We start from the raw sequence: 15,810 nt of genomic DNA, 5'->3' as shown, positions 1-15,810 counted from the left end.
AAGATTGGTGGATGAAAATGCCTTCTTCCTTTCTGTTAAAATTGTGCTGGTGTTTGTAAATCTCAATAGCTTCTCTGTTCAGGCGGGTATGATAATGTGAGATATGATAATGTGATAATGTGAGCCCTGGCCCCACTCAGTGCACAGCAGCCAAGAAGGTCTGAGCACCTGCTCCGGCTGCAACGCCACTGAGGATGTTCTCCACAGCTGAGAATGAAACGTCTGGAAGGAAAACTTTCTCCAGTAGAACACGGCACTTGATCCCGAAAGATTCTACAAACCCTAATGATGTTACCAGCCGTGAAAACCTGAAATCTTTGAAAAACAATATACTATTTACATCAGCAGACCAGGACTTCCCTCCTGTCTCTTCTTTCCTTGCAGCTCAAAATGCTCACTGAATGGTGACTCCTGAGGGAATTTGCATGACATCCTTCCACAGGGGCCATGCTAATCTTCTCTGTATCATTACAATTTTAGTATATGTGCTGCCGAAGTGAGCACGACTCCTGAGGGAAAGGGGTGGGGGGGTCTCTTGGAGCAGCATGAGGAGTATAAACTGGAGTTGACAATGGCAGGAGAGAACTGGTGAAAATTTACCCCCTTTCCATTAGTGACTGTAGGAATGACGCTACTGAAAAACTGATTTCTGTTATAATTTAACTGTTTTTAATGACTTTAATTGTGTTTTATTGTGCTGTTAACTACTGCAGGACCTTTTGTTTAGTGGAAAGGCAACCTAAAAAATAAACTAAACTAGTGGAGCTTCACTGTAGGTTTAGTGGAAAGGCAATCTGAAAAATAAACTAAACTAGTGGAGCTTGACTGTTCCAAGCCACTTTGAAGAGTATAAGGATGCTCTGAATTTCATGACAAATATGTTCAACTCTTGAACTTTCTGTGTTAAAAGATGGTGATCGAGTTTTCCAAAAACTGCACCTGTGCAAAAATATTATTGATTCACACTGATTGCCAGTCTTTAGGATCACTAAGAACTCATTAAATGAACACCAAAGGGTCAGATGTTATTGACATCATTTATTGATGACTGACTTAAATTATTTGTGAGTAATCTTTTTTTTAAAAAAATGGCTGCCAAGCAGAGCAGTTATACAGCAAGGATGGGGGTAATAGACTTAATTGGGATTTGTGAGCACATACATAGATGGAACTTGTTCCATATTTCATGGTTGGTAAGGAATATGGTGAAACTACCTGCCAAACACTAACAAACAGATGGAAGAACAATCAATTGATATTTGAAAATTCATGTCTCTGTTTGCAACTGGCAAATATAATGTGAGCCAGATTGGTGGGTGTTTGAGCATTCCTAGAAAGGTAAGTATACATATAGTGCATGCCATTTGTATGTATAAATTATGAATAATGCATAATATTTATTGACACATAAATAACTTTGAAAAATGCCTACCTTTTACAGGAAACATCTGGAAAGAGGAAACAGAATTCATGAATAAAGAATTCATACAAAAAAGGGAACAAGTTTGAAACAGCAGTTTTCTGGTTGAAACTGTAGGGGTAAGAAATTTGAAGTAACCTCATACCAAAGCAGAGTATAACATATGCTTAGTTGTAAGGGAACTTTGCTTAGACATGTTAATTGAGTACATACTTTGGTACATAGGTAAAGGTACCCCCTGTGCAAGCACCGAGTTGTTACCAATCCATGGGGTGATGGTGCAGCACAATGTTTTCTTGGCAGACTTTTTGTTACAGGGTGGCTTGCCATTGCCTTCCCCAGTCATCTACACTTTGTCCACCAGCAAGATGGGTTCTATCTGGTCACATATTTAGATGCATATTAAGAATCACAGACTCAGGCTAAAGATGGCTACACACGTATACATCACATGCCATTCTCATTCAGTACATACCCTCATATTAGATTAGACTGGTTTCAGCAAAAATGATTAAAGATGGGTGAAAAGATTAGATTACCATAAACAATTCATGAAATCTAAAAATTTAAGCAGTATTAAATTATGTATTCTGCTCTTTAAATTATTTCCTCTCAACAATTGGCAAAATGTAGACTGGTTTGTGATGGATCAGTCTTCAGTCTGTACTTACTTTTTTGTCCTCTTTGACACATAGTTAGAAGTTTTTGGTTTTGTGCTGTGCATTTCTGGCTGTCCAATATGCATGGGTGTTCTGCCTTCGCTAATGGGAAGAGAATTAATGCAGTAAGAAGAAGGAAATTCTGTACCTTTAAATGCTTGGGATTATGGGTTTTGTAGTTCTTTAGATGCTGTAGGTCAGGTGGGATCATATAGTTTTCCCTAACTGGCTAATTGTAGAAGGATCCAGTCCTCTATGCGGACCCAGGAAAGTTTATTGTCCTTTTCCTGTCTGTTTTACAATCCTTTATTAGCTAGTTGCTCAACATGGTGACCCAAGGGGATGTGTCTGTCTTTTCACCTCGCATCCATAACTTGTAAGAGCCATTTCAGCATGCATGTCCCACCTGATGGCAGGACGCAGTGAGTACTCTGAAAATGCCTTGGGATGTCAATACTGTAAAAGTTCTGCAAGTGTGAGTGCATGAGTTGATCACATATGGACAAAAGCTGCTAGAAAGAGCTACCCTGGCAGCTGGGCTCCAGAATAATGGGTGATAATATAAACTATTTGGGTTACCATAAGAGCATTTTCAGCCCTTTATCTATGTCCATCGCTCTTGTGTTGATCAAGGAGTACTGTAAATTTTGCTTCAGAGCACAGAGAAAGTGAATGAGCTTCGTAATTAATCTCTGGCAAACAAAGCAGTCTGTGAATCAATATTTTGTCAATACAGGATCTATTTGGAAAAACTGAATATGACAAATACTACTGGGTTGCATTAGGGTATATTTATATAACTACTACAGCATCCTCTGACCTGAAGAGCCCAAGGTAGTCTGATCTCATCAGATTTGGAAAGCTAAGCAGGGTCAACCTTTGCTGGCATTTGGGTGGGAGATTTCCAAGGAATACTAGAGTTGTGATATGGAGGTAGGCAATGGCAAACCACCTGTGAATGTTTCTTGTCTTGAAAACCCTACAGGGTTACCATAAATCATCTATGATTTGATGGCACTCTCCATCCATTTTGGGTGAATTAGAACTATTCAGACTTTAGTCCAGAACCAGATTTTGTACTGATATGGTATTTGTATGAGTGTGATGCCCGAATCTATATTCATACAATTAATGTAATGCATGGATAAATATTTTACATATTCTATGATTTTTGGTGCACCTATTTGAGCAGCACATATAATGGACCATGGCTGACTTACATCATTTAGAGGCCAGTACAGATATGTATATGGTGCACATCAGTTAACAAATGATCCCAAAATATTATGAAAACTTATTTTTAGTTGTGTGCTTCAAACAACAGGTAACAGTTTATGATTTCTATATAATATGATAATTGATTGCAGAGTTGCACATTTTAAAATCTGTTAGCACATACATGTTTATTATATGTAGAATTAATATGTAACATAAAGAGATGTAAAACACAGGGTACTATATTACATCATGGCATCAATAAAATATTCAACAGGGAATTATAGTTTTTATTTGTTTGTTTTATAGTAGTTCCTTCATAATTAGTGTCTTATTGTATAAATGATTACCAATAAAACCACAAATTGTCCTAGTCACTGGGAGCAACATTGCAATTAAAAAAAAAAAACTCCAGGAAGAATAAAAAATACTCTTCATAAAAATGTAGTCACTAGGAATAAAAATTAATTTGAACTGAGCAAACATATATCAGACTATTTTAGAGGCCAAGCTGCTTATGGAAAATTGAAAATTTGACACCTCCCTTTAGTCATGTACAAAGCCCATGCAAAGTTGATAACCTTTTCAAGATATCCTGTCAGAAGTTTTGTTGTTGTTTCCCTCTTTTCTCCTGCATAAAGTCAGGTAACAGGGTAATCAAGGCACTTTCAAAGAATTCTGTGCAGCTGTTAGTTCCCCTATCTAACAGAAGGGGGACTTTTTTCCCTTTCCCCCATGAAGAATGGAGCATAAGGCTTCATCAGGGGAGGGTTCAGCAAGGTGCATCAGGCAGCCAAGGTCAAACCAACTTGAAGAAGAGTTGGTTTTCATACCCAGTTTTTCTCTATCCTAAGGAGTCTCAAAGTGGCGTACAATCACCTTCCCTGCTTCTCTCCACAACAGGTACTAGGGTTACCAGGGCACATTGTCAGTGTCACACAGGAAGTGGCATCATGATACTAGTGACTTTGGGGTGATTATCTACTATTTGAGCAAAACATCTATGGTAAAACTGGCTTCTACCATAAAGTTTTTGCCCAAATACCATAGCATTGCCCAAAAGTTGCTGGTATGATGAAGTCACTTCCCATGCAGTGCTGGCAATGTAGTCTGGGCCTTCCTCTTTCTACTGGTAAGTTTTTCCTTCCAGTCAGCTGATTGGTGGCTGGGAGGAAGGACCTGGTGGCTTAGGACTCCCACCTCCAGCAGGCATCAGTAGAAAGAGTTGATTTTATACCCCAGCCTTCATTACCCAAATGAGACTCAGAGCAGCTTACAATCACCTTTGCTTCCTTTCTCCACAACAGACTGTTTGTGAGATAGGTGGGGCTAAGAGAGTTCTGAGAGAACTGTGAGTGACCCAAGGCCACCCAGCTGGCTTCATGTGGAGGAGTGGGGAATCAAACCCAGTTCTCCAGATTAGAGTCCACTGCTCTTAACCACTACACCAAATTGGTAGGTAGTTCTGCGTTGTTTGCAAGTGTTTGGGTATGGGGCCTTTAACTACACCTGGTCCTTTGGGAAGATTTTGATTCAAGTCTGGTTTTGACTTTTAAGTCCTTAAGTGGTATGGGACCTGCATATCTTCAGGGCCATCTCCTCTGGTATGTCCCCAGAAGAGTGCTACACTCTGCTGAGAACAACCTATCCCTGGCCCTAAAGATACCCATCTGTCCTCAACTAGTCACCGGCCCTAAAGATACCTGGCTGTCTTCAACTAGAGCCAGGGCTTTTTCAACCAAGTTCCTCAGGGTCTGTAACATAGAAATGTTCCTCCAGGGTTTTGTTTGAAGACATCTGTGGAGTGTTGTGAGCAAAAATTCTACTTTGTGAGCTAATTACACGAAAGTTGTGAGCTATTGCATAAATTAGTTTGCTCTGGGGGCATTTTTCCTGAGCTAAGACAAAAATATGTGAGCCAGAGGCTAAAAAACTGTGAACTGGCTCACACTAACTCAGCTTAGAGGGAACACTGCTTGGCATCCTCCTCTTCATTTCTCCATCTTTGTTTTGGTCAACTCCTTACTCATCTGCAAGTCTACAGTGCAGTCCAGAGTGGGGTTGCAAATATTTACCACCATCTGAAATGTAGTTGTTCTTGGTTTTTGTTTTAAACTGTTTTTATTGTTTGTAAATAACCTAGAGCCTTGCACCAGCAAGGATTAGGTGAGTCATAAATTGAATGCGTTGATTGATTGATTGATTTGCTAGACAAAGGCAGGAATAGTGTGGGTTACTAGCACATCTGAAGTCTGAATAGTGTGGGTTACTAGCACATCTGAAGGTTACTAGCAACACTGAAGTCCTCAAGCGGGCAGAGGTTACCAGCATCGAGGCACTGCTGTTGAAGAGGCAGCTGCGCTGGGCAGGGCATATTTCTAGGATGGAAAACCACCGCCTTCCCAAGATTGCCCTGTATGGCGAACTCTCCACCGGCCATCGAAATAGAGGGGCACCAAAGAAGAGGTACAAGGACTCCTTGAAGAAATCTCTTAGCACCTGTCACATCAACCATCACCAGTGGTCTGACCTAGCCTCAGATCGCAAAGCATGGAGGCACACCATCCACCAGGCTGTCTCTTCCTTTGAGAACGCACGCATAGCTGGTCTTGAGGACAAAAGGAGATTGAGGAAGAATCGCACTGCTACAGGACCAACCCTAAATCAGACTTTTCCCTGCAGCCGCTGTGGCCGGACCTGCCTGTCCCACATTGGTCTTGTCAGCCACCAGCGAGCCTGCAGCAAACGTGGACTATTGCACCCTTCTTAAATCTTCGTTCGCGAAGCCAAGCCGAGAGAGAGAGACTAGCACATAGAAAGGGATCATTGGTAAACACCCTGAGGCACCCCGGAATGCAGGAGACTGCCATTTACTGGGAGAAGAGTTGGAGATTAAACAGGGAACCCTTTTGGTGCTGAGCAGTATCAATGGAAACCAAACAAGAATAGTTGCATAAATCATGGAAAGTTCATTCATGGCCATTAGGACCATGGAGGCTCTGAAGGGATGACATAAAAGCATGTGGCTTTCTGTCTTTTCCAGACAGGTTTTCCTCATGTATTGTTGGTTTCTCATTCACCTTCAAATAGGCCAATGTGGAATTAGCTGGTCACACATGGGATCAGCTAGTCATTTTGGAGCCAAGCAGGAATTCTGAGGGTCTTCTATAAATGAATTTTTGGAGGACCTTTTTAAAATCTGCTTCATATTGCATCAGGAAGATTTGATTCCCAGGACTGGTTTAGGTATACCTAAGTTGACTAAAATACGGCAGGTTGTTTTTTATAGATAGGCTAATGTGGTGAGCATTTTGAGACATCAAACACTGATGGCAGGGGCAGTTCCTGAAGAACCAGTCATTTGTTCTAGAACAGCCTGTGTACTGAGCAGCATCAACCAATTATGGTCTAATATAAGGAGAGGAGGATGAAGATTAGTACAGGTTTTTGTATGTTAGGGTAAACAGGGTCAACAATCTTGCTTGACAAATTTGGAGTTAGTGCTGGGTTTCCCAAGAAGATGGCAGCCAATAGACACAAATTGGCTGATTACAGACCGGCACTTTGGGCCGACTCAGAGACGCCTCTGAAGTTAGCCCAAATAATCCCTCCACACAGAAACATCTGCCGGGCTTCCCCAGCCCACACTCACCCTGTCCTTCCGGCCACTCAACCAGGCTCAAAAAGCAACCACTTTGAAAGTGGTTGCAAATATTTGAGCCAGCCGGTAGTCACCTCCCCGCTGTCTGGAAGAGGAGGGGCACAAGTGAGGAGGCTTGGCAGTGTGGAACTGCTAAGCAACCCAAAGCTGTTTCCGGTTGGTATTTTTAAGAGCCTAATGAGAGCACTGGAGCGCTCATGTGCATCAGCGCTTCCCTCCAAGGGGGAACAAAGAGGAATCCAGCTTCGGGGGTTGCCTTCCCGTGTGGAGGTGCCAAGCCGCCTGACGGACCGGAGGTGGGCGGCATGCGGATGAGCGTGTGGAGGCTTCCGAACGGCTCTTTTTGCACTGGTCCAATTCGGGACGCCTCCCAGCTGCCCCAAAATGCCCGTCTGTTCTCAGTCATTGTGAGCAATAAAAGAGTGGAAAGTACTGAGCATTATGCATATTAACCATAAATCTCGGCTTGGCTTCGCGAACGAAGATTTAAGAAGGGTGCAATAGATAAATAAATAAAATAAAACCTAGATAAAATAGATAAAATAAAATAAAATAAATAAATAAATAAAACCTAGTTTAACCCATGCATTGGTGTCTTATGTCTTCATTTTGGTGTAGGTGATCAGTCTGAACAACTGTTCCTATGTGGGTTTACTTGGTAATATACCCCACTGCATTTAATAAAAAGAGGTATCTTAGACATTACAGAGGATAGACTGCACCAACGTATTTCCCTTCCACTGCTCTCCATTAATGTCTAGTAAAAGAAATAAGTGATGTGGCATCATTGCTTTCAGGGTTTCCCTGTCTCATGCAAGTGAAAGTTAAAAATTGGAGTAGGGTCAGGAATGTACTAAATGTTATCTGTGTGTTGCAGGTTGGCAGCAGCTACATTTCCTTGCATCATTTTGTTAGGTCTGAAGAGTAAGTAGGACTGTAGTCAAAGGCCCAATCCTGCTAGCCCAATAGCCACATTCCACTTCAAGTCGCATGCTGTATCAAAAATATAATCTATTACACAATCAGCTATTTCCAAGCAATAAACAGCATATATGACATTCAAACATGCATCAAAATATGTATTGCATTGCATTGTGGGTAAGGCAGAAAAAATGAACTGTGTACACTCGACTGCACATTCTGTGATGAGACACTCAGTTCCTGTTTTCTACTTCTCCCTCTAACTGCTACAGAAATTTGTGCATCCAAAGACCTTCTTTTTTTGCCAGAAAGTAAATTAGCATCATACATAATGGTCAGCACCAGGAAACTAACCATATTAAGCCATGGCAACCACAATGCTAATGAATCTAGGGGGAATGTGTAACATTTCTGTTTACCTTTCTGTTTACCATTACTCTTCAGACTTGATGTACTGGTCCCAAATTGAACAGGAGCAGCAGATTTATTTTGCTAGGTATTGAAAGCATGAACTTCTATGCCCAAACAAGAATAGTTGCATAAATCATGGAAAGTTCATTCATGGCCATTAGGACCATGGAGGCCCTGAAGGAATGACATAAAAGCATGTGCCTTTCTGTCTTTTCCAGACAGGCTTCTCCCATGTATTGTTGGTTTCTCATTCACCCTCAAATAGGCCAATGTGAGATTAGCTGGTCACACATGGGATCAGCTAGTCACTTTGGGGCCAAGCAGAAATTCTGAGGGTCTTCCATGAATGGATTTTGGGGGAACTTTTTAAAATTTGCTTCATATTGCATCAGGAAGATTTGATTCCCAGGACTGGTTCAGCTATACATAAACTGACTAAAATATGGCAGGTTGTTTTTTATAGATAGGATAATATAGTGAGCAAGTCTTCGATTCAGCAGGAACTCACAGGAGCACAGCTCCTGAACCTTTCTGAGGGTTCCCCTTCCTCCTCCTCACTTTGTTCATTAAATAGTAGGTGCAGCTGTATGACAATTCCTGGATGCGTTCCACCTATTTTTCTACAAAATGACCCCTGGTAGTGACCATCCTGAGACATCAAACAATGATGGCGGGGCAGTTCCTGAAGAACCGATCATTTGTTCCAGAACAGCTTGTGAGCTGAGCAGCATCAACCAAACTTTTTGTGCCACACTGTGGGAGGGAGATGGAGTTGAGCATTTCTTGGCACAGTTAATTTGTAGGGGAGGATACACAAAGCCAGCAAATAAATTGATGGGTGCTTCTGGAGGCATTTAAGGAGCAAGGAAAATTATGGCAAACACATGTATCTTGGTAAAGTTCGGGAAGGGGCATGTCGAGATTGCTGTGCTGTTTTGAGAGAGGGAACAAAGAAGGACAATGATCTCATCTGGTTTTCAGGCAGGGGTGCCAAGTGGCAAGTATAATCATTAGGCAACAAAATATGTCAACCACCACTACTTTGAGTCCTCATGCCCATCAGCTCTAAAGAGCAGAGATATTATGGGATGGGTCTTATTAAAACTGCAGGGGGGGAGAGTCTTTAGCTTCAACATTTCAAATGGCTTATAATGTAATTATTTGGATATTTATAACCCACTTTTCTTTCCAATGGGAACCTAAAACAGATTCTCACAATAATGTTCTTATCATAGGGAAACCATTAAACCAGAAAAAAAAATGGACATTCCTTGTTGGTTGCACCTATGAGGGAAGGTCTGAATTTCTGTTAAAATTATGTTATCACCCTCTCAGCAAGCTGTTTCTTGTAAAAGCCTTGTATCACTTCCACCATATTTCCAAGGAAAACATTAAGTTCTATCTTCACTGGCCTCTAGGCATCGATAATGGTGAATAGCTTCCTGTAAATAATGTAATTCTTCTCTACATTCCTGGCTCTCCAGAGAACAGGGCAGTCCAGATTAAAAATGTGCTCTCTGACACACGCTACAATTATCATGTTAATATTTTTCATCAAAGGCCACAAAAGAAAAAGAATTAACATAATAATAGGTCAGCAGTCAGTAGATGCTCTAAACACTTTTCAGGGAAAATATCTGTACATTCTCAATTAGATCTCCCCTGACAATTAAACAAGTAGCAGGACTGAACAAGAACAACATAACCATATGGATGTTTTTGCTATCTGAATTAACAGTACAATTACGTTCCAGTCACATCCAATATTTACCAGGTTGGGAGTGTCTGTTTGTTTTAGGGAGCAGGGAAATTAAAGTAACTCCACAGTATAACGCTCCATCTTTTTGATAGTTTTGAAAAAAACAGTGCATATATTTTATAGAAACTGCTGATGGAGGGGAAAAAATGCCATACTGGTGCACCAGTTCTTGAGACGTGGTCATTTTCTTTCATAGACATGTACAGAAACATTCATCTAGAGATAAATGCAAGAAAACAGTTTACCTTCAAAAACAAAGGCAGAGAAAATGGGAGCATCAATAATAATGGACTGTTGACTGCTTCCAGGAGCCAGACACCAAATATAAATGATACCAATGGAAACTGCCAGGATTGGCTACCTGGAATATCTAATGCCATATCCCTGATATAGTGTGATAAAAGAAAATGAAGGTTTTGCACAGATATAGTTGACATAAGAATGTTTGGAAATCTAGATTTCCAATCTGTGAAAAGTGAAGAAATAATAAAGGTGGAGATGGTTCTCCAACTTTTGCAGAGAGTTCCCATATCAGTACTGAATAACCAATTTTCTTCTTCTTTTTAAATTATTATTATTATTATTAAAAGTTTTTATTGAATTTTCTATTCACAAATACAGAAAATAAAAGAACATGAATTACTTCAAAGGTATCTAAGCTCTGGAGTACAATTGGAGTATCTAAACAAAAATCAATAACAATCAAGAATACTCAGATTACAAAAATAATAATGCTATAATATGGATTTTTGGAAGGATATCAGAGTTAGCAAGATATTCTGTTACAGGGTATGAAATTGCCTAAAAGTTTTGTTGATAATGCTGTATATTAGATAGAATAGAATGGTTTGTAACTCTGCTAAATACAAAGATTTTCTACAGTTTGTTTTGCCACACATCTAATGGAAGAACACTGGAATCCCACCATCATTTCACTATTACAATTCTAGCAATTACAAGTATATTAATTTTGTCTTGATTTTATCACCAATAAGAATATTCCAAAACGAGAGAAGCAGACGTTCCTATGCTTCAGCTAAGATTACAATAGTTATTAAGTAAATTTCTTGAAAATAGTTTTGCAAAATAGTTTTTCAGTTTTCCAAGGTCTAAACTTCCACTTCAAAGGATGTGGCTTCCAAAATTATTGCAAAATCTGAATGCATTCTTAAACGATATTGCCTACCACTGGTTGCCCTAGGCTCAGCGGAAGAAATGGCTATCCCTATAGCTCACATGCGTTGCTTAAGCTTCAGTTTGTTCATTGAGCAGGAATCATAGAATCATAGAGTTGGAAAGTACCTCCAGGGTCATCTAGTCCAACTTCCTGCACAATGAAAGAAATTCATAAATACCTCCCCCTACATTCACAGAATCAGCATTGCTATCAGATGGCCATCTAGCCTCTGTTTTACAACATCCAAGGAAGGAGAGCCCACCACCTCCTAAAGAATCCTCTTCCACCGAGGACTGTTCTGTCAGGAAGTTCTTCATAATGTTGAGCCAGATGATTTAATTTCAACCCATTGGTTCTGGTCCAACCTTCTGGGGCAACAGAAAACAATTCTGCACTACCCTCTACATGACAGCCCTTCAAATACCTCTCAGCCACCTCTTCTCCAGGTTAAATACAACCAGCTCCTACAACCTTTCTTCACAGGACTTGGTCTGCAGACCCCTCACCATCTTCCTTGCCCTCCTTTGAACCTCTTCCAGCTTGTCTATATCCTTCTTAAAATGTAGTGCCCAAAACTGAACACAATACTCCAGGTGAGGTCTTACCAGAGCAGAGTAAAGCAATACCATCATTTCATGTGATCTGGACACTTCTGTTGATACAGCCCAAAATTGCATTTGCCTTTTTAGCCACTGCATCACACTGTTGACTCATGTTCAGTGTATGATCCACTTAGACCCCTAGAGGGCAGGCTAAATGTTGTCCTTGGAGCTTCTTAGCTATATTTCTCTCAAATCAAATCCATTACAAGCCCATTGTTTTCTTCATGCTTCCCCCCCCCCCCCTTAGCTGCTGTCTCAAGCCTGTTATTGGCATGATTCCCTTTTAACCCTCTCTGCCTTTCCTTCCATGTGTGGTCTGAGTGTGCCTGATAATAATTATGCCAACATTCCCTGTTTTTCCTGCTCCATCCATGTCCAGGGCTGGCCCTGCTGCTAGGCAAACTAGGCAATTGCCTAGGGCACTGAATTGGGTGCCCCACATGTGACATTATCCCTGCAGGGGAGGTGCCAGAAATTAGCCTTGCCTTGGTTGCCAGACAGTCTAGGGCCAGCCCTGTCCAGGTCCTAGAATATGTTTCTCAGCAGCAGTCAAGAAACCAAAGTTTTCAACCTCTCCCTTCCTGCTGCAACCTATTGTATTCACCAAACCTCTACCCCAGAAACCACAGAGGGAAATGCAGTGAAAGTAGGAATCTCATATTTGCAAACTAGCTATGCCACTTGCCAGTATAGACTTTAACCAATTATCAATTTGATCTGAGATCTCTTCTTAAAAACCCAGCTGTGTAGTAACTAACAGTCTTGGGGAGAAATTGCATTCTGATAATGCAGTCAAATATAGACATTCATATATCTGTACTATAAACTGTTTTTCTGTTACTATTGGCCCAGCAAAAAAAAAAAAAAAAGTGGGGGGGAGGAATCTCTTTTAAAAGATTATGGAAGACTTTAAAAACTTTAAAAGATCACACGATAACTGCTGTGTTTGTGATTCCAAGGAGTAATTGATACTCTGCCTAAAAGCTGATGACAGCATGGGTTTGCAAAAATTGTTCTACGTTTACTCAGGAGAAAAGCTTCTTAAGGGGCTGGTTGGGTTCTTTTATATAATTAATGAGGTGGGAGTGACTCTCTTGTGGAAGAAGCAGCTGACATACAAAGTTTATAAAAGGAATTAATTCACAGACAGAAAAGGATAGAAACAAGCAGAATTTTCCTGTGTATGGCTGATAGTAGTTGTGCTTGTGTGTGTGTGTTTAGGGTGGGACTGGAGTAGAGATTACATGTATTTAGTCAGCGTGTATTAAGTCAGTCCTTCCTTTATAATAATGCAATTATAGATATTTTTAATGGGGATAAAATTCTAGATGGTTTGTGGTATAGGATAGCTACCTGCTAAATCCTATATAGTACTGTGAGGCCCTGTTCACATAGCATGTTGAATCCGTGTTAAACTGACCTGGTTTTGTTCCAAATATCTTTGTTCTGGATATTATCGATCAGACTGCCATACTGCAATTTGAATCACTCCGTGGTGAAACCATCTTCTGCCATCCACACAATGGCACCATGCAGTTCTTTTTTCCCTCCACCATTATGTGCACGTGTGTATTATGCACATGTGTGCATTATGCGCATGCTCACATTATGCACATATGTGCATATGCACACATTATGCGCATGCACATATGTTAAACATGTGGTTATGCGGTTATGCACATATTGCTAAGTAGTAAAAAAAATGGTGACTGTAAACCGGATGTCTGAAGCTCCTTTTGCTCTGGGACAGCCTTCAGACATCCGGGAGTTGGTTAATATCGCAGCAAAACTATCCAGATGGAGAAAACTATGAGGTGAAACCAGAGAACTCAAAAAAACCCACAAAGGAGCAGGTTACAAAATAATCCGGTTCCAAGAAGGATTGGGGGGGGGGGGGCTACCACGACTTAATACCGGGAGGCAGATGTTGCTGTCTGATCACCCACTTTAAATCCGGAAGGAAACAGCAGCAACATCTGATTATACTGTGCATCTGAACAGGGTCTAAGAGTTTCACTCAGAAAATAAACATTCAGAAAAAAATTCTTCATGAAATCTTATCTTTTCACAATATAGATAAGAATGGGCTTTTGAGAAGTGTTCTCAACCTATGGCCAAAGGTTCCTACACAGCAAATTGGTATACCAGGCAGAAGGTAAGGTTAGAATTCATAGCTTCCTCCCTCCAAAAAAACCCATAGGTTTTGTTTGAGTGTTTGAGAGAAAGAGGCTAAAAAATTATAATTGTGATATAGTATTTATTTATTTATTTATTCGATTTATATCCCGCCCTCCCCACCGAGGCGGGCTCAGGGTGGCTCACAACATAAAATTCAACAATCAGCTTAATAAATAGTAAAATACATTAAATTTTACAAAAATTAAAACAGTAAAACAAAGAAAAAGTCAATCTATTTGGTGCTATTCTTATAACCTTCCTTCACAGTTTTTAAATCCCAATCAGTTAAATGCCAGCCGGAAGAGGACCGTCTTACAGGTCTTGTGGAACTGCCCTAGTATGGATTCACAGTAATCTCATCATTGGCAGTTCCTGAAATGGAAGGTGCCTAATGGTGCCTTAGTTATGGGCATGTATTTGCATGCATGTGCACTTTGGTCAATGTGCATCTAACCCCTCTCCTGAGACTGAGAACAAATGGGAGAACACTAACAATAGAAATCCCATTGGTCTTGTACAGAGCCTAGCAATATATTTAAAAAGCATCCCCAAACTCTTTAAATATAATAGGAACAATGACTTACCATAGCTACAAGAAAATACAGATTGTCCCTAGATGGAGAAGCAGCCAGAGTATATGTATAACCCCTTCACCTTACATGCTAGGTTTTTTTTTAAGGTGAGAGGACGGTTTTTAAAAAGCATGGAGAATATTCTGACACATAGTTTTTCATCTGTATTGCAGATCCAAAAGGTCACATTGCACATTTTGTTTGAGTGTTTGAGAGAAAGAGGCTAAAAAATCTGAGTGCAGAGGGTAGAAATCTTCCCAAGAGTAGTGTGATATGAGGAATCATGTGAGATGTCTTCTGCAAGTGCACTGTCAACAACTCAGTCAAGTTACTGAAAGCTAGCATTCCACCCGCATCCAACCCCATAACATAGCTGGTATTACTCCCCTGGTACAAAAGATCCAAACAGGTGTAATCTGTTTCCATGCACCAATGGGATTACTCTGGTTGTATTGGAGCAACTGTCTGTAACTAAAAACATATCATTTGCACAATGATCTTAATGAAGTCTATATACAAAAGCTGTGCTAACATAATTGCACATAACAAGTTGAACTGTCTACAAGAAGTATAAATATTCATACTAATTTCTTAGGAGTAGAAAAGAGTAAGAGTCCAGTAGCACCTTAGACTAACACGATTTGTGGTAGGGTATGTGCTGTTGTGAATTACTTAGCAAGCAGTGACTCATGAAAGTTCATTTGTTGTCGTTGTTCAGTCGCACAGTCGAGTCTGACTCTTTGCGACCCCATGGACAAAGTCACACCAGGCCCTCCTGTCTTCCACCATCCTCCGAAGTCTGCTCAAATTTGTGTTTGTTACATCAGTAACACTGTCCAGCCATCTCATCTTTTGTCATCCCCTTCTTCTTTTGCCTTCTGTCTTTCCTAGCATCAGGATTTTCTCCAGGGAGTGCTCCCTTCTTATTTGGTGGCCAAAGTATTTGAGCTTCAGCTTCAGCATCTGACCTTCCAGTGAACAGTCTGGGTTGATTTCCCTTAGGGCTGACTGATTTGATCTTCTTGCAGTCCAAGGGACTCTCAAGAGTCTTCTCCAGCACCACATCTCAAAAGCATCTATTCTTCTGCACTCGGCCTTCCTTATGGTCCAGCTCTCACAGACATACATTACTTCTGGGAATACCATTGCTTTGACTATACGGACTTTTGTTGGCAGGGTGATGTCTCTACTTTTTATTATGCTGCCCAGGTTCGCCATAGCTATCCTTCCAAGAA

At 40.6% G+C, this 15,810-nt stretch overlaps 1 non-coding gene across 1 annotated transcript; it reads right to left on the bottom strand.

Annotated features, from left to right (window-relative positions):
* Nucleotides 1-396: 396 nt before the first annotated feature.
* Nucleotides 397-504, bottom strand: LOC132575594 (U6 spliceosomal RNA). Its single transcript, XR_009555689.1, has one exon. It is a non-coding gene; the product is annotated as a U6 spliceosomal RNA (small nuclear RNA).
* Nucleotides 505-15,810: the final 15,306 nt, after the last annotated feature.

Source organism: Heteronotia binoei, chromosome 7 (assembly GCF_032191835.1).
Source record: "Heteronotia binoei isolate CCM8104 ecotype False Entrance Well chromosome 7, APGP_CSIRO_Hbin_v1, whole genome shotgun sequence".
NCBI classification, from domain to species: domain Eukaryota; kingdom Metazoa; phylum Chordata; class Lepidosauria; order Squamata; family Gekkonidae; genus Heteronotia; species Heteronotia binoei.
The sequence above is the reverse complement of the archived record's forward strand: the minus strand, read 5'-3'. Positions and strand labels throughout refer to the sequence as shown.